Genomic DNA, 17,951 nt, shown 5'->3' with positions numbered 1-17,951 from the left:
AAACAAAGTGGTAGGGAATTAACAATGGTGGTTGTATTACATATTGATATCTTCAAAGTGGCTTCTCATGAAAACAGATATAGACATGCAATACTGACATAAATACTACACATTTATCTCACTATCTTGTAATTTCCTGGGACCCTGTGCTCCTCTGACATACTTAAATTCAGTCCAAAACTGAATTGTCAATCATCCCATGATTTCTGTGAATTCCCACATCTTTTCCCTGTTTCTGTCTTGCTGCCTTATCCTGTCTATGCCTGGAGCCTCTGTTTCAACTCCTGAGAAGACATACAGAGATCTCACAGCCTGGGAGTTCAGATGTTTAGTATGTGCCGTGATAACCCCTATAAGCAAAAGGTCTAGGCAGCCCTGACTTAGCATGACTTCTGGTCTTCATTTCCATTCTGAGAACTCTCCTAAAGGATTCAGAAATCTCAGGAAATGTCATATTATATTTTCATCTCAACTTCCCCAAAAGTGCGTTATGCACAGTATTTTTTAAAACAAAACATACATGTTTTTAAAAGACATGTTTAACTGAAAAATAAATTATACAAGTGGATCAAGGTGTAACCACAAGGATTCTCATAGCAACACTATCTACAATAAACATTGAAATCAACCTAAATGTCTACCAATAGGGAACTGGTTAAACACTACACATTTTAACCACAGAGTGAAATTTTAAGCAGCCATTAAAATTGATGAGATATTTCTAAATTTGTTGACCCAGAAAGAGGACCATCGCATAATGCTGAGAGAAAATCAGGTTACAAAACAGGCATGATGTGATCTCACTTACATAGAAGCAAGTGGGGATATACACCCATGTGAATGTGAGTATGTGTGGGAGAAAGGGCATGTGTGTGTGTGTGTGTGAGAAAGTTGTTAGTGTGTGTACATGTGGGTATGAGAGTAGATACCTTGAGTTACATGTGAGTCTGTGTGTGCATGTGTGTGTAGTACATAAAAGTGAGACAGAAGGAAGAAGAGAAAGAATATATGTTTTAAAATATCCAGAAGAATATTTATCAAAATGTTAGTGGTGATTATCTCTGGGTAGTGGGAGTTTAGAAAATATTTATTTATATATATTATGTATATACATATATACGAAAAACCTTATATGTACATTGTACGTAGACTTTTGTCTTCTAATGAGCACATGTAATTTTTACGGTGATTAGGGCTCTTTCCTGTTCTTGTGACTTTCAAGGAAAGCCTTGAACAGGGACAGAAGCCACACTGGAACCACCCCCCTTGTTGCCTTTGTGTTGAAAAAGAGAAAAGGGTCATGAGCTGACTGACTATAAATGAGCTTGGTTTCTTTTTTTAAACTTTTTGTGCCTGCAGCCTACAGTGATTCTCTCTGCTCAAAAGAATCTAATACTACAGACCCCCTCCTGGCCCCAGTAGGGGCATTTGCCCCATTTTTCCACTCCCCAGATGCCTCTTTGCCCATACAGAGCAGGGATTTTCAAATACATACAGAAACTTCCACAAAGACCATGATTCCCTAAACAACCACCCTACGAATCACAGAGGAAAGAGACCTCTCCCCATCCCATCACTAGCCCTTTAACCACAACAGAAAAATGATGGGCCAAGAGGGAGAGGTGTAGAAATATTATCCAAAGACATTTCAGGGCAGCAACCATTAGCACTGAAAGCGCTCCTTTGCATTTCAAGGCATTCTGCCAACAATTCTGCAGATTTGTCCTTAAAGTTCTGCTAATTAACGGTGGCCAGGGAAATGGGAAAATGCATTAAAAAACAATCAGTAAATAGGGTCTGAAGAAATGAGTCTTGTTCTGGAGGACAGTATCAAAGGTGCAGGGTAATATCACACACAAAAAACAGTATAAGGTGATCCACCCAAGCCCGACTTTGGAAAAATCTCTGCTCTTTCACAAGTAAAAATTATTGTGAAAGATAATTGCATGATCCAAAGGTACCAGCAATCCTTGATCAACGACTCCCCTCACCCCTTCAATAAAGCACCACCAACACTCTTGACCCTGCTTTTAAAATGTATTCCAAACTCAATGTATTAGTCAGGATTCAACAGAGAAGCACAGCCAGGAGGAGATAGATTTAGGCTTTAATTTTTTTAAATGGTTTACACAGTTGTAGGACCTGACCAGGCAAGTCCCAAATCCATAAAGGAAGATGCCAGTAAAGGCAGGCTAGAACTCTTGGGCACCAGCTGAAGACAGACTCCTCACTAGAGGAGCCTCAGCCCTGCTCTTAAAACATGTCAACTGATTTAATCAGACCCAACTAAATTACTGGCAACACTCTCCTTCTGTAAAGCCAACCAATCACGGACTTTAATTATAACTACAAAATCCTTCACAGCAACACCCAGATTAATGTTTGATTGAATCACTGGGGGCCAAACTCACAAAGCAAAAGATCATTACACATCTCAAAGAGTGATCTTCAGCTGCAGACAGCAAACTGTAGGACAACTCTATCTCCATAATCACATGAGCCAATTCCGTGTGTGAGAGTGTGTGTGTGTGTGTGTGTGTGTGTGTGTGTGTGTGTGTGTGTGTGTGAACCTGCTTAATACAGTCATATAATGGCATGGGTCATGTTTAGGATGAGAGCAGAGAGTCATGAACTTACTCCCCCTAGTTGTATATGTATGATAAGGAAGCATAAAACAAATCATGATTCACAGGTAAGACGTAAAAGCCAAGAAGCTCTGAATAAACTCTAATCTCAAATGTACTTCTTGTACCAGTTTAGAGGGGGGAAGATTTCACATGCTCTTGTCTGAAGATTCTCAGATCAAAGAACTTGATTGACAACCAGATTAAGGACACTCTGATCCACAGTTACAATATTCAATATGCTGGACAAGAGATTTACATAAAAACAATTATGTCTCCCTTCTTCTTAATGGCTATGTTCCTATGAGGCCCATTTATTCCTTTTCTTTTTTCATGTATTAGTAACTATTTAGTATCACTGAATGTACTATTTTGGGTTGGGTGCAAGGAATACAAAAGGGAATGAATGAATTCTTGCCCTTTCAAAGAATTTATAGGTCTGGGATTTGGGTCAAGTGATAAGGAGGAAATTACCAAAAATGAGGAACATTGTGATGAGGTGATTTGAAAGAACACATCAACCTAGTCTTGGAAATATAGCATAGACTGTTAATCTTCACCAACTATTCCATATACTCCCCTACATTTCCAAGCATCCTCTGAAGTTAGCATGAGACCATGTGACTAGTGCTGACCAATAGACTGTGAAAGAAAGCAACACCTGTCTCTTCTTGGGTGAAGTCATTAAAAGCTGTTGCTCTTCCTCATTTTGCTCTTCTTTCCCTCTAGAGAGAGCTCAGAAGCCACATGTTCCAGATGCCTCAGCAGCAAGGCAGAGCAGGCTGCTCAACTTGCATGGTGTCTTACATGAGTTGGAAGCAAAACTTATTGTGTTTAATTTTGAGATTTCAGATTTGGTCATCTATGCAACTTGTGCAATTTTTCTAATACAGGAGGTCAGGGAACACATTCTGAAAAGAAAGGCTGAAAACTCTGAACAGAAAGGTAAATGGGACTTAGCAGGCAGACATGTAGCCACAAAGGATAGTCAGAGAGAGAACAGTATCTAACAAGCTTTGGAGATGGTGGGTTGTAAATAAAATTTGACTTAAAGATGTCATTTTTTTTCATTAACATACTTTAGAGATTTAAAAATTTCTTCATATCTATTTCTTCCTATTCAATGGTAAGAATTTCTAACTTTTAATTGAAGTTTCTCAGTTTATTGCTCCCCATCTTCTCCTCCAAGCAGCTAATGACTAGTAAATAACTCCACAAGGGCTCAGCCTCGCTGCTGTTTAAACAAACATTTTATTGAAATACTCTGCAAAAACCTAGCTCCAAAGTGCTCCTGAAAGTCTGCATTTTGTGTGTTTACATTGCTAAACTCTGCCTCTCACTTTTGCAGCATAAGCTTTTTCTCTACTTTCAACTGTGCTGAAAATGGTCTGCCTTAAGCTTCTCAGTGATATGGGCTGCTTCCGTCTACTCACTCCAACCCCCCCAGAGCTCACTTCAGGTAACACATCACAGCAAAGCTCCCTCCAACAGCTACCAGCTTTCCCCAAAGCACATGCAGTGAGACAGCCCTGGATTCCTAGTCCACAATAACCAATTTACGTAGCCAGTGGGCGGAGCCTTAACCTAGAGTTGGTGCTAATTAAATTTTCAATCCTTTTTGTTTTGTTTTCACCCAAAGACCATTTTGCAAAGCAATTCCAAAAGTGATAAATGGAAAGAGAGGAGAGATCAATTTATATGGGTACATTGGTAGAAATTCAAGTCCCAGTTCACAAGAAAAATACTTTCAACTCCGATTACCAGAGCAAGGGGAAACACCATCTACTACAATAAAAAGGAATAATGAAGCAGAGGCTCTTGGCTGCCATTTGGAGCCCAAAGAATACATAAGACGGAAGAAACGCTGAGATAATCAGTAGCTCTGAAAGAAGCTGCAAATGGGAAGAATTGTTCTGCAGTTTGATATAAGGAAAAGTGCACAGACAATTGAGTGATCTGGATCTGAGTTCAGTGTGTCTGGATTTGTGTCCTATTTCAGTTTCCTCTTCTGTAAAATGGGCTGACATAGCTGGTCATGCTTCATTGTAAGAGGTAAGAGATAATATGTGTTGGATGTTGATGTTCCTGACAAGCATAGTTCAAGAAACCAACAATCCATATGTTCATTTAATCTTTACAATAGGACTATCACATGGGCAAAACTAATAGTGCAATTATGAGATGAGAAAATTTAACAGAGAACTCAATGGTCTGTCCAAGACCAGACAAGAAATATGGATGTAATTCAAGTACATACATACTGGGTTCTAATTCCATGAGTTTAGTTGTCTAGTATGTAAGGGTTGGAATAAACAGAAGTAATTTTGCTGTTAGGTTACAGGAAGGTCGATAGTTAATCACAAAGAAAACACTATGGAAAAACTCGTGCAGTGTTCGTAGCAATCTGGTCATGGTGTTATTATTAATCTAGTTTATAGATGAAAAATGGAGACAGCACTAACTGTGTGGAATGCTGCTTTTCTAGAATAAGGGGTAAAACTTTACTAAGCACTCATGTTACCACTTTCTTCTGGTCTGGGCAGAGTGAGGGTCCCTTTTCCCTTAAGAGTGCTTCAGGGCCAGGTGAACCAATAGACAAATGCCAGCTGCATGTTTAGGAGGCTGAGGGAAGAATTTAACCTCCTTGAGCCATTGTGTCAAGGAGAGACTCCTAAAACCTACCTCTCTGAGCGTTTGTAAGGACTGCACCTAATTTCACCCCTAGCACATAAGAAATGTTTAAAAACAGAAAGTTAATATTATTCATTACAGGACAAATCATGAAGCAAACAAAATAAACCATTTCTTTACAGTCCCATCAGATTTTTCACCAAAAATGATGCAAACCTGCTGAATCTTACCTGAACGTCTGGATCAGACTCCCGTCGCTTGACGTGGTCTCTTTGCAAAAATTAATTTCTCCAAAGAATAAAGATTTTTCTAGCTCCAGAAACTTGCAAAGCAATGTGCTACAGATTCTGTGGCAATTATAAAAGAATTTGTTAAATGATGACAGTAATTAGGTATTGTAGTCAGCTTCCTACCGCTGGGACAAAATACCCAACACCCACCACCTAAAGGAGGAGACCCTTATTTTGTCTCACGGTTCCAGTCCAAGGTCAACTGGCTCCAGCACAGAAAAGACATAGTGGAAGGGCTCTGTAGAGGAAAATGTTCCACCCTGATCAGCCAAGAAGCTGAGAGAAAAGGAGAAAAACAGGGACAACAATACACCCTTCCAGATAAAGAACCCAGTAACTCACCTGCAGCCATGCCCCACCTCCTAACACCACAGTCAATAGATGAACTCTTCAATGGATGACCTCGTCCACGGATGAGTACAGTACCTCCATGATCCAATCACCTTCCATACGCATGAAAATTTCGGGGCACATTTTAGATGTGAACCATAATATCAAGTAACATAAATTCTCAAAATGAGGTTTTGAAGAGTACTCAGTGGGACACTTCCACTGAGTTGAGTGCATTTTGTATTGTTTACTAACACCCAAAAAATTCCATTAAGTTGTACAGTTGTTTCTTGACTTACAATGTGGTTATATCCCAACAAACCAACAGTAAATTGAAACTTTTTAAGTTAAAAATGCATGTGATACACCTAACCTACAAAACATCATAGCTTAGCAACACAGCACACTGTAGAGTATAGCTTATTTCCCCCTTGTGACCATGTGGTTGTCTGGAAGCTGCAGCTCACTGCTTCTGTCTAGTATCCTGAGAGAATATTGTATGGCATGTCTTGAGCACAGGAAAAGATCAAAATTCGAAATATGAAGTATGGTTTCAAATGCAAGGATAAAACAGTTGAATTTCAATGGCCAAAGCAAGTCACACTTAACTTCAAGGGGACTGAGAAAGATAATGTTATCATAGAAATATGTGGCAGGCTGGCAGTGTAGCACAGAGGTACATTGCTTACCTAGCATGTGCGAGATCCTGGGTTTAATCTCCAGCAAAAATAAAGAGACGAAGAAACATTTGATGAACATTAGTGACTACTATATCTCACTTATTCGTTCTTTTATTGGACAGATATATGTAGAACATATAAGAGAGGAAAATCTTTAAATCTACCCTCTTGTGGCTTTCAGTTGGGCCTGAGAATTAAACTAGCACAGGACAGATCAACAGGAGAAAAGCATAAAAAGTATGTAAGTTTCACATGCCCTGAGAGCCCACATAAGGAAATGAAGACCTAAAGAAATGGCAAAAACGACCTGCTTTTACACTAGGCAGAACAAAGAGGGGCAACTGTGAGAAAGTAAGTAGATTACATGGGGAGGTTAGTGGAGGAGAAAAGTCAATTTAACAAGGTCTGTTTGCACAGAATTCTCTCAGCTGGGGCCTTCCATTGAGGAATGTTTCCTTTTTTGCTGGTATAGGGGAGACATCATTCACATGGGGGCTTTAATCCCATTATCGGGAAGAAAAGTTTTAAATGTTTTTCTGCATCTTCTGGTTTTCAAGAGCCTTCTATGTAAAATGACATTTGTGCCAAAGTATCATATCTTGGGTGGCCAACCCCCAGCTCCTACTAGGTATCAGGCACTGCAGATGCACCCGAAACTAATACACGAAGGTTCTTCCTGCCCTAAATGATCTCAGAGGAAAAGGCAGAGCCACACCACAGATGCAGCATGAGTGTATTACCTCATGCTGGCCAGAGGAAGGGAGGAGGGAGGATATATATATCTCAGTCCAGGTCAGGCCCCTGTATTCAACTTTGGAATAACAACCATAGGTAATACTTGTGGAGCATTTCCCAGGAACTAGGCCCTGTGCTATGCACTTTGCAGGTGCTATTTCAAGTACTCCTCCACACATTGCCACAAGGCCAGGACTAGCCATCCTCATTTTACACATGAAGCAATGATGGCTCAGAAAAGGTTTCCTCCATTCAGGCCCTTCCTCCTTTGAAGCCAGCCAACTATAGACTGAATCCTTTAAAAACTGTGAGTCAAAATAAACCTCTCATCCTTTAAATTGTGGAAGTCACGTTTCCGGAGATTCAAGAATGTTTGTCACTTTCCTGACAAGCATTCTCAAATCTCTAGAAATGTGAGCTGAATAAATGCCTTTCTTTATAAAGTAGCCAGTTTTGGATATTTCATTACAATGCAAAACAGACTAAGGCAAAGGTGATCAAAGATGTAAGCAGGATTTGGTCATAATAAAACACTCAGTGACAAATAGCAACCAGCATCTGTTACCACCCCTGAGCCTAAAAGGGCAGAGGAGGAAGCTCTTAGGAAAGCTAGGAGATCCTCCACATACACTAGAAGAACACAGCACTGATAATCCACAGCCCAGCAGGTGGGAAGCCCGAAATAAATACCCCAGCTTCTCACTCCAATCACTAATCAGTGCAGTGTCTCCCACTGGACAAATGCAAAAGAAGCCAGGTGACCTAGGAATCAAACCAGAGGTCAGCATCAAATGCACAGATCAAGGTGGAAAAAGACCATCCTTACCATCCTTATCTCATCTGAGATGTCACTTCTTCATCGGTAATACAGTATAGTAAAAGTAATTACCAATTGTACTGTGAGAATTCAATAAACAGTACACAAGGGATTTGGCATAGTGCCTGATTTATAGTAAATGCTCAGTAAATGTTCATTGGTAATCCTGTTGTGATTTCAGAGGAGGAAATGAAAGGATGCCCCAAATGGCATAGGTGGTAAATGGCACAGCCATAATTTAAAGACTAATCTGAATCCAAAGTCCATTTCATCAGCTATTATTAAAATCTCACCTATATCCCTTAAGAACTCAATTGCCAGCTCCTGCAACTGTTTTCCTACAGGCTCACTCTGGCTGCCAGAGCCTACCTAACCAGGCACATGATAAGCTGAAAGTGCTAAGAGATTAATCTCCCCTGGAAGCAGCTTCAATGACTGTCAAGTACTGATGGATAAATACCCTAGCCACTTCACCCCCACCCAATGGGATAATTCTGAAGTGCATGCTCTACAAGAGTTCCTAAAGATCCCCAGCAGGGGATGTGGTTGGCCGTGATGGTATCTGTCATAATAAGATAACTTTTATTTGCTCCCCTCTCTTCCCTGTCTCATTTATCTCTTCTATGGTGTTCCCAAGCATCACCTCCCAAACAAACCACAGCACAAATCATTACCTCCATGTCTGGGAGAACCAAAACCAATACCCCCATTTCCTTTCCCCTACACTCCACAATGTTACTTAAATAGATGAATGGATATACAAACTGTGAGCTATATATACAATAGGGTTATTATTCTGTCATGAAGAGAGATTATCTATAATACGGTCTTTGAAAACATGCCCAGTGAAGGAAACCAGACACAAAAGGTCATATGTTGTATAACTTGATTTACGTGAGATATCTAGAATAGGCAAATCCATACACACAGAAAGCAGAAGGAGCCAAGGGGAAATGACTAATGGGTAGAAACTGCTTGTACCAGTTTTCCATTCCTGTGACAAAACACCTGAGATAAACAACTTACAAGGAGGAAATGTTTACCTTGTCTCACGGTTTCAGTATTCTCAGTCCGTGGTAACTTGACCCTGTTTCTTTGAACCTGTGAAGACATAGTACATCATAGTGGAGAGGCCTGGCAGAGAAGTCCTGTTCACCACATGGCAACAGAGAGAGAGAGAGAGAGCTCAACAGAGGGAGGCAGAGAGAAGGAGGGAGGAGAGAGAGAGAGCAAGCTATTATCCCCTCAAGGGCATACTCCCAATAAGTTAATTTTCTCCAAGTAGGCCCCACCTGTTACAGTTTAGGCTGCCAACCAAGTCTTTAACACATGTGAATCTGAGGGACACTCTAAATCTAAACTATAGCACTGCTTAATGGGTATAAGGCTTCATTTGGAAGTGTTAGATATTTTGGAATTAATAGGAAATAGTAGTTGAACATTATAAAAATAAATGGCACTGAATTATTCACTTTAATGGTTAATTTTGTTTGTGACTTTTACCTCAGTCTCTTTTTAAAAAGTTATATATACCCTCAACACTTCTACATATATTTCTTAGAATGAAAAACAAAGGTACAGGGGCCCTCACTGAAACATTGTTTCTAACCACAGAAAATATGGGAAATGCATAAATGCCCATCATAGGGAGGGACTGGCTAAGCAAAATGTTAATTCAGAAATACAATAGTTAGAATTACACACAATGTTGAACAATAATGAACTAGATCTCTATTATCACATGGAGCAATCTCAAAACATACTGAGTAAAAAGAACAAGGTGCAGAAACACGCAAGTATGCCCACACATTGACACGATTCATAACATTAATTCATTAAATTATCCATTGTTGATGTACTAGCTACAAGTCTGAAAAAACAGTCAAGAGCATTTAATCCAACCCTCATGAAAGTGTTTGTTTCTGATGCATGAAGAGAGAAGCAGAGAGAAAGAGATTTCTAGAGTGTGTTCTTCCAGAAATAGCATGAAACAAGGAGTTGAGTGTAGGTGATTTATTGGGGCATCAGTTACAAGGAAGCATAGTAAGCAAGTGGGGAAAGAGAGAAGGCAAGGAGAAAAGCCAATAAAAGATATGTTAATCTGAGGGTTACTACTATGGAACTCAATCTCATTAGAAATTCTCTGAACTGTCATACAGAACATACCTCTGAATTGATTCATTAAGGGACAGGGAACCTAAGATAATTATTTTCCAACTCCCATCTCTGATTGAGGGCTAGCCTCAGAGCATCACATCTGTAGTCCTTGTGGACATCCCTGCAGGCAGCCTGAGCACCCCTCTTCTTGCCACTAGAGGGGGCCCTCAAGCCAAGAAGCTTGGACGCTGTGGTGTTTGAAGGAGCAAGCCATCCCACGTGCATGGAACCGTCCACCATAGCGTCAAAAAGACTACATTCGCCACCTGGATGTGGCATGAGGTATTAGTCATGTCTGCTACAGAAAAAAAAAAAAAAAAAAACTTTATCAGCAATGTTTTATTTTACTTTTATAAATATCTATTCAAATAAATAGAATAAAATGTTAATATTTGTTAATTCTATCCAGTAGATAAATGGGCAGTTGCTATATTATTTTTTATTATATTTTATTAAATTCACACTTTTGAACAACTATCATTATGTATTTCCAAAACCTTTTACCACTCTACAGAGAAGTTAAATAGTAGTGGTTCATGCCCCTTTCCTAGGCTTTTGCTAATCTCCAATCTAGTCTCTGTATCTATGAATTTTCTTGTTCTAGATATGTTATGCAATTATAACAATATAATACTTATAATTTTTGTTGGCTTATTTCACCTAGCATAATATTTTCAAGTTCATCCATGTTATATCATCTATCAGAACTTCACCCTTATTCACTGCTAAACAATACTCCACTATACCCACATACCACAAGTTGGTCCATTCATCTGTTGATGCACACTTGAGTTCTTTCCATCTTTTGGCTATTATGAATAATGCTGCAGATTCTGACTCAAAGGGACCCATGAACCCACTAACACCGGAGTTTGTATCTAGGCCATCCCTGCGTGTGCCTGCATGCCCTGTGCCACGTGAGGTTCTAGAGCAGGCAGTTCATGAACAGCTGAAACCACTGTTTCAATCTGGGCTGTGTGTGCAGAAACAGGAAGTCTATGATCACTACCAGTGCAGCCCACATCTGGCTCCTGCACGTGCCACAACCAGCTGGGAGACACAGAATCAGGAAGTACACAATCTGCTGACATCACGGTTCGCAGCTGAACGCTGAGAGAACCAGGTATTCCCCATCTACTACCTGGGAAAAGAGCAGGTGACCCAGAACTCTGCTACTTTTGCAGTCTTTGTTTCTGCCCTCCATGCACCCGGTTCAGACAGAAGATTCTGGCTCACTGGGGCCAACGAACCCACTAACACTGGGGTTTGAATTTGGGCTGGGCACATCTGGGCTGTGCATGCATCTTGACCTCCCAGAGATCACAGAATAAAGCAGTCCATGATCACCACCAGTGCACCCTAAGTCTGGCTCTTGCATGTGCACTGAGCTGCCTGGACACATGGAATCAGGCAGTCTGCAAACTGCTGACCCTACTGTTCCTGTCTGGGCTCTGCCTGAGCCCTGAACTCCTGGGGATACAGGACAAAGTCGTCCGTGATCACGACACCAGTGCAGACTGCATCTGGGTCATACTCATGCCCTGAGCTGTCAGGGAACACTGGATCAGACAGTCTGCCATCTGACGACATCATAGTTTATGTCTGAGACCTGGGAGAACTAGGTACACTTCACCAACTGCTGGAAGACCCCAGACTAAGCAGCACATCTCAGCAGCCACTGAGGGGCAAGTCTGACCACCAGGAAAACTAGGGACACTAGTGACCTTTGCTCAGCTGCCAGGGAGGAGAAAGACTGAGCCCTCAGCCCACAGCATCAAACATGACAAGATGAAGGACTAAAACACAGTCTCAGAACTCCACCACACTCAAAACAAGTCCAAGAGACATCGATATAGTAGAACTTGGTAAACACACACCTGAAATTGCAGAAATGATTGCAATGGAAGTAAAGAAACAACTCCATCAGGCGATAGAAGAGATCAGATCAGAAATAATCTCTCAGGTAAAAAATGAAATGACAACAATAATGAAAGAATTGCTCAGAACATCTAAAGAAGAAATATATATTAAAAAAAAGATCAACATAGGAAACTGATGGAAACGTTAAATGAACAATATAGGAATGAACTAGAATGCATGAAACAGATTCAAAGAGTTATGCAGGAAATCAAAACTTTCACTGAAAGCTGGCAAAACTGCTTGAATGAAGCCAAAGATAGGATCTCAGATCTTGAAGACAGCATGGCAGCTAATGATCATGAAAGAAAGGTTCTCCTAAAATCAACAAGGAACCAGGAAAAATCAATTCAACAACTGCAAGAAGAGGCAAAGAGGAATAATGTAAGACTAATAGGAGTCCATTAAACAGCAGGAGGCAACACAAATGACATAAAAAGAATGTTTGCAGAACTAATACCAGAAAATCTCCCAAGCATGGAAAAAGAATCTGATATTCAGGTAAATGAGGCATATAGAACTCCGACAAGTCATAACCAAAATGAAACAAAACACCCAGGCACATAATAATCAAGGTCCCACATAGCCAGCAAAAGAACAGAATATTAAAAGTTGCTAGAGAAAAGAAACATATCAGCTATAAAGGAAAGCCCATCAGAATCACAGCAGACTTCTCAACACAAACCATCCAATAGAGAAGAGCTGAGAACAGAGTATTACATGTTCTAAGAAAAAACAGCTTCCAACCCAGACTGATGTATCCTGCAAAACTATCCTTCAAATTTAATGTGGAAATAAAATATTTCCAAGACAAAGAACAATTGAAGAACTTCATGAGTGCCAAACCAACTTTTCAAAAAGTATTACAAGTTATTCTAGACAGAGAAAAAAGTGACCAGAATCTCAAGAATAACCATAGAAAGGAACCCTCAAGCAGAGCAAGCAATTAAACAGATAACAAAAGTAAGAAACCAACAGCAAGTAAATAACATGACAAAGTTAGGCCACAATATGCTATATACAGGAAGCACATTTTACTCAAAAGAAAACTCACAGACTGAAAGTCAAAGGACAGAAAACAATTCTCCATGCAACAGGATCCCAGAAAAAAGTAGGGGTACCTACTGTGTTTGCAGACAATGTAAACTTCAAACCAGAAACAATCAAAAGAGATAAAGAAGGTTACTAGATATGTGTTAGGGGAAAACTGCAAGAGAAAAAGATAACAATCATAAACATGTATGCACCTAGTATGGGAGCACCAAACTATAAAAGACAAATCTTAACAGACATGAAAAACCAAATAGTTAATAGCACTATTGTAATAGTGGACCTAAACACCCCTTTGACACAAAGAGAACGGTCAGCTAGATAGAAAATCAGCAAAGAAATAACAGATCTGAACTAAATTTGTGAACAAATGGACTTAGTAGATGTATACAGAGTGTTCCAAGCCACAACATCAGAATACACATTTTTTCAGCTGCACATGGGACGTTCTCTAAAATAGACCACATCCTAGCCCATAGAACATACATAACTAAATGCAAAAGAATTAAAATTATCCCATGCATATTATCTGACCACAGTGCAATGAAATTGGAAATTAATGATAAAAGGAACTCCATAAACATTCCATAAACACTTGGAAATTAAATAAAAACCTCCTGAACAACAAATAGGTCACAGAAAAAATTAAAGAAGAAATTTTAAAATACCTGCAAACAAACAAACATGTAAATACAATTTACCAGAATCTGTGGGATGTAATGAAAGCAGTCCTCAGAGGGAAATTTCACACATAAGGAAAACAGAAAGAGAAAATTAAATAGCCTAATGCTGCACGTCAAACTTTTAGAAAAAGAACAAGTCAAGCCCAAAGTGCAAAGAAAGGAGGAGATTATAAAGATTAGGGCAGAAATTAACGCAACTGAGACAAAGAAAACCCTCCAAAAAATAAATGAATCAAAGAGTCTGTTCTTAGAAAGAATAAAATTGATAAACCCTTAGCCAATCTTATCAAAAAAAGAAAAGAAAAAGCTCAAATTCATGAAATAAGGAATGAAAAGGATGAAATCACTAAAGATCCTACAGAAATTCAAAAGATCATTAATACCTACGTTGAAAAACTTTACTCACATAGGATAGATTCCTATCTATAGACGGATTCCTAGATATGTACAAATTATAAAGTCTAATCAAGAAGATATAAAAATCCTGAACAATCCAATATCAATTAATGAGATTGAAAACGTGATTAAAAACTTACCAACAAGAAAAGCACAGACCCTGATGGATTCACAGCAGAATTCTACAAAAAATTCAGAGAAGATTTAAGCCAACACTCCACAAATTCTTCAATGAAATTGAAAAGGAAGCTATTCTCCCTAACTCATTTCTGGAGGCAAGTACTATACTGACACCAAAACCTGAGAAAGACCCAACCAACAAATAGAACTACAGACCGATCTCCTTAATGAACATAGATACAAAGATACTCAACAAAATACTAGCAAACAGAATGCAACAAATCATCAAGAAACTAATACACCATGACCAAGTTGAATTCATTCCAGGAATGCAAGGGTGGTTCAATATACACAAATCAAAAAATGTTGTACACCATGTCAATAGAGTTAAAACAAAAATCACATGATCATCTCAATAGATGCAGAAAAAGCTTTTGAAAAGTCCAACACTTCTTCATAATAAAAACCCTACAGAAAATTGGCATAGATGGACTTTACCTCAATCTGATAAAAGCCCTCTATGCCAAATCAACAGCCAACATCATACTAAATGGACAAAAACCAAAAGCTTTTACTTTAAAATCAGGAAAAAGACAAGGATGTCCACTGTCACCACTCCTATTCAACATAGTTCTGGAAGCATTAGCCAGAGCAATTAAATAAGAGAGAGAAATAAAAGGAATAAGGATAGGAAAGGAAGAAGTAAAATTATCAGTATTTGCGGATGACATGATACTTTACATGGAAGACCCCAAAAACTCCACAAGAAGACTCCTTGAATTAATCAACAAATTCAGTAATATAGCTGGATACAAAGTCAACACCCAAAAATCGATAGCATTCCTATACACAAACAACAAATAGACTGAGAGAGAAATTAAGGAAACCATACCTTTCACAATAGCATCCAAGAAACTGCAATATTTAGGAATCAATCTAGCAAAAGAAGTAAAAGATCTATTCGATTAAAACTACAATGCTCTGGAAAAAGGGATCAAAGAAGATTTCAGAAAATGGAAAAATATTCCTTTTCCATGGATAGGAAGAACCAACATTGTGAAAATGGCCATACTACCAAAATTGTTGTACAGATTCAATGCAATTCCCATTAAACTACCATTAGCATACCTCACAGATCTCGAGAAAACATTCCTAAAATTCATCTGGAACCAGAAGAGACCCAGAATAGCAAAAGCAATCTTGGGCAACAAAGACAAGCAGGTGGAATCACAATTCCTGACCTGAAATTATACTACAAAGCTACTGTAATAAAATCAACATGGTACTGGCTAAAAAACAGACTTGAGGATTAATGAAAAAGACTGGAATAAATGGCCACAACCACAAACACACTCAGCCACCTAATCTTTGACAAAGGGGCCAAACAAGCTCACTGGAAGAAACATAGGCTCTTTAATAAGTGGCGCTGGAAAAATTGGCTTGCCAGTTGCTGAAGACTGAAAATAGACGCAAGTCTATCACCAAACTCAAGTCAAAATGGATCACAGATCTCGATATTAAAACAGAAACACTAAATCTATTGGAAGAGAAAGTATGTAAAAATCTTGAAGACATAGGGGTAGTCACAGAGTTCATGAACAAAAACAAAACTGCAAGGGAAATACTTCAAAGAATCAACAACTGGGATCTCATCTTACTGGCAAGTTTTTGCACTTGTAAAGAAATCACCAGCAGAGTAAAAGGAAAACCTACAAATTGGCAAAAAATTTTAGCTGGTTTCCCTTGGACAAAGAAATTCTATCTAGAACATATAAAGAATTAAAAACTTCAATTTCCCCCAAATTCAAAGACCCAATCCTAAAATGGGCATCTGAGATAAATACACACTTCTCAGATAAAGAAATACAAATGGCAAATAAATACATGAGAAAAAGTTCAACATCATTAATCATTCAAGAAATACAAACTAAAACAACACTGAGATTTCATCTCACCCCAGTAAGAATGGCTAGCATTAAGAAATCAACCAATAACAAATGCTGGTGAGGCTGTGGAGAAATAGGAACTCTCCTCCACTACTGGTGAGAATGCAGACTGGTGAAACCACTGTGGAAATCAGTTTGGACATTCCTTAGCAAACTAGGTCTAGAGGTCTCATTCAACCCAGCTATTCCCATTCTGGGTATTTTCCCAGAATATCTGAAAACATCATATCACAGCAATATATGTGCACCTATGTTTATAGCAACGCAATTTGTAATAGCTAAATCATGAAAGCAATCCAAATGTCCATCCACTGAGGACTGAATTAAAAAATTGTGGTATTTTCACATAATGGAATATTACTCAGCTATAAAGAAAGATAAACTCGAGGATTTTTACAGGTAAATGGTCACAACTAGAGACTATACTTATAAGTGAAATAAATCAGACCTGCATGTGTAAACAATGTATTGTCTCACTAGTGTAAGAACCTGAAAGAGTGAATAAAAATTAGGAGGTATGATAAACATTGTGAAACAAAAAGAAACTGCTCAAAAGTAAAGAGCAACTGGGATGAGGGAAAAGAGAAAATAAAGAAGGGAAAAATTATGTGTATTTGTATATATAGGATAGCTGACATAGTTATACTACTGACGTCTATCACTTTATTGAAAGGAACAGTTAATAATTAATTATTTGATCAGTTTTGTATGCCTGCATTTGCTTTCCTGAGTAACCTTTGAAGTTATCAATATGTAATACAGTAACCATTGTTAATTTCCTGTCACCTTGTCTGTAATTCATTATGGCTCATATTGTTCTTGTGCTATTTTGTAAATGGATCTCCATTTGTTAATATGTTTTCATTCTTTTATTTTTAAAATAAAAGAATGAATAATGCTGCACTAAAGTTGTCACACAAGTCGCTATTCATGCTCCTGTTTCAATTTTTTGGCACATACATAGGAGCAGAACTGCAAATCAAATTGTTACTGCATGATTGCATTTTTGAGAAACTTCCATACTATTTTCTGTAGCACCTGAAACATTTTTCCTTCCTACCAGCAATATACCAGGATTCTAATTTCTCCCTATCCTTGCCAACACCTATTTTCCTTTCTTTCTTTTTCTGTTTAGTTGCAAGAGTCCCAGCAGGTAGGAAGTGGTATAGTGGCATTTTGTATCTCACTATGATTTTGACTTGTGTTTCCCTATTGATGATATTAAGCATCTTTTCATACACATAATGGCCAGCTGCATTATCTTCTTTGAAGAAATACCTATTCAAGTTTTCTCTACTTTTAAAACTTTTCCAGATAAAAATTTAAGATCTTACTGCTTGCAATGGTGCCTATCAAATAAAATGTCTACTTTTTCCAAAGAAGTTACTGTCTTAATTCTTAATTCTTCTGACAATAACATTTCATTCGACTCCATCCCTCAGCAAATATCAGCCACACCTGTGTCATTCTTTCCCTCAGTCAGCAAGTTTGCTGAGACAGCTTTTGCAAAGATTCTTGGCCACATCTGAAGTGACAGGCAAATCCAACTTTGGGCAAAGGTCCCAGAAGTCATGC

Source organism: Chinchilla lanigera, unplaced genomic scaffold (assembly GCF_000276665.1).
Source record: "Chinchilla lanigera isolate Chin_1 unplaced genomic scaffold, ChiLan1.0 scaffold00041, whole genome shotgun sequence".
Lineage (NCBI taxonomy): Eukaryota > Metazoa > Chordata > Mammalia > Rodentia > Chinchillidae > Chinchilla > Chinchilla lanigera.
The sequence above is the reverse complement of the archived record's forward strand: the minus strand, read 5'-3'. Positions refer to the sequence as shown.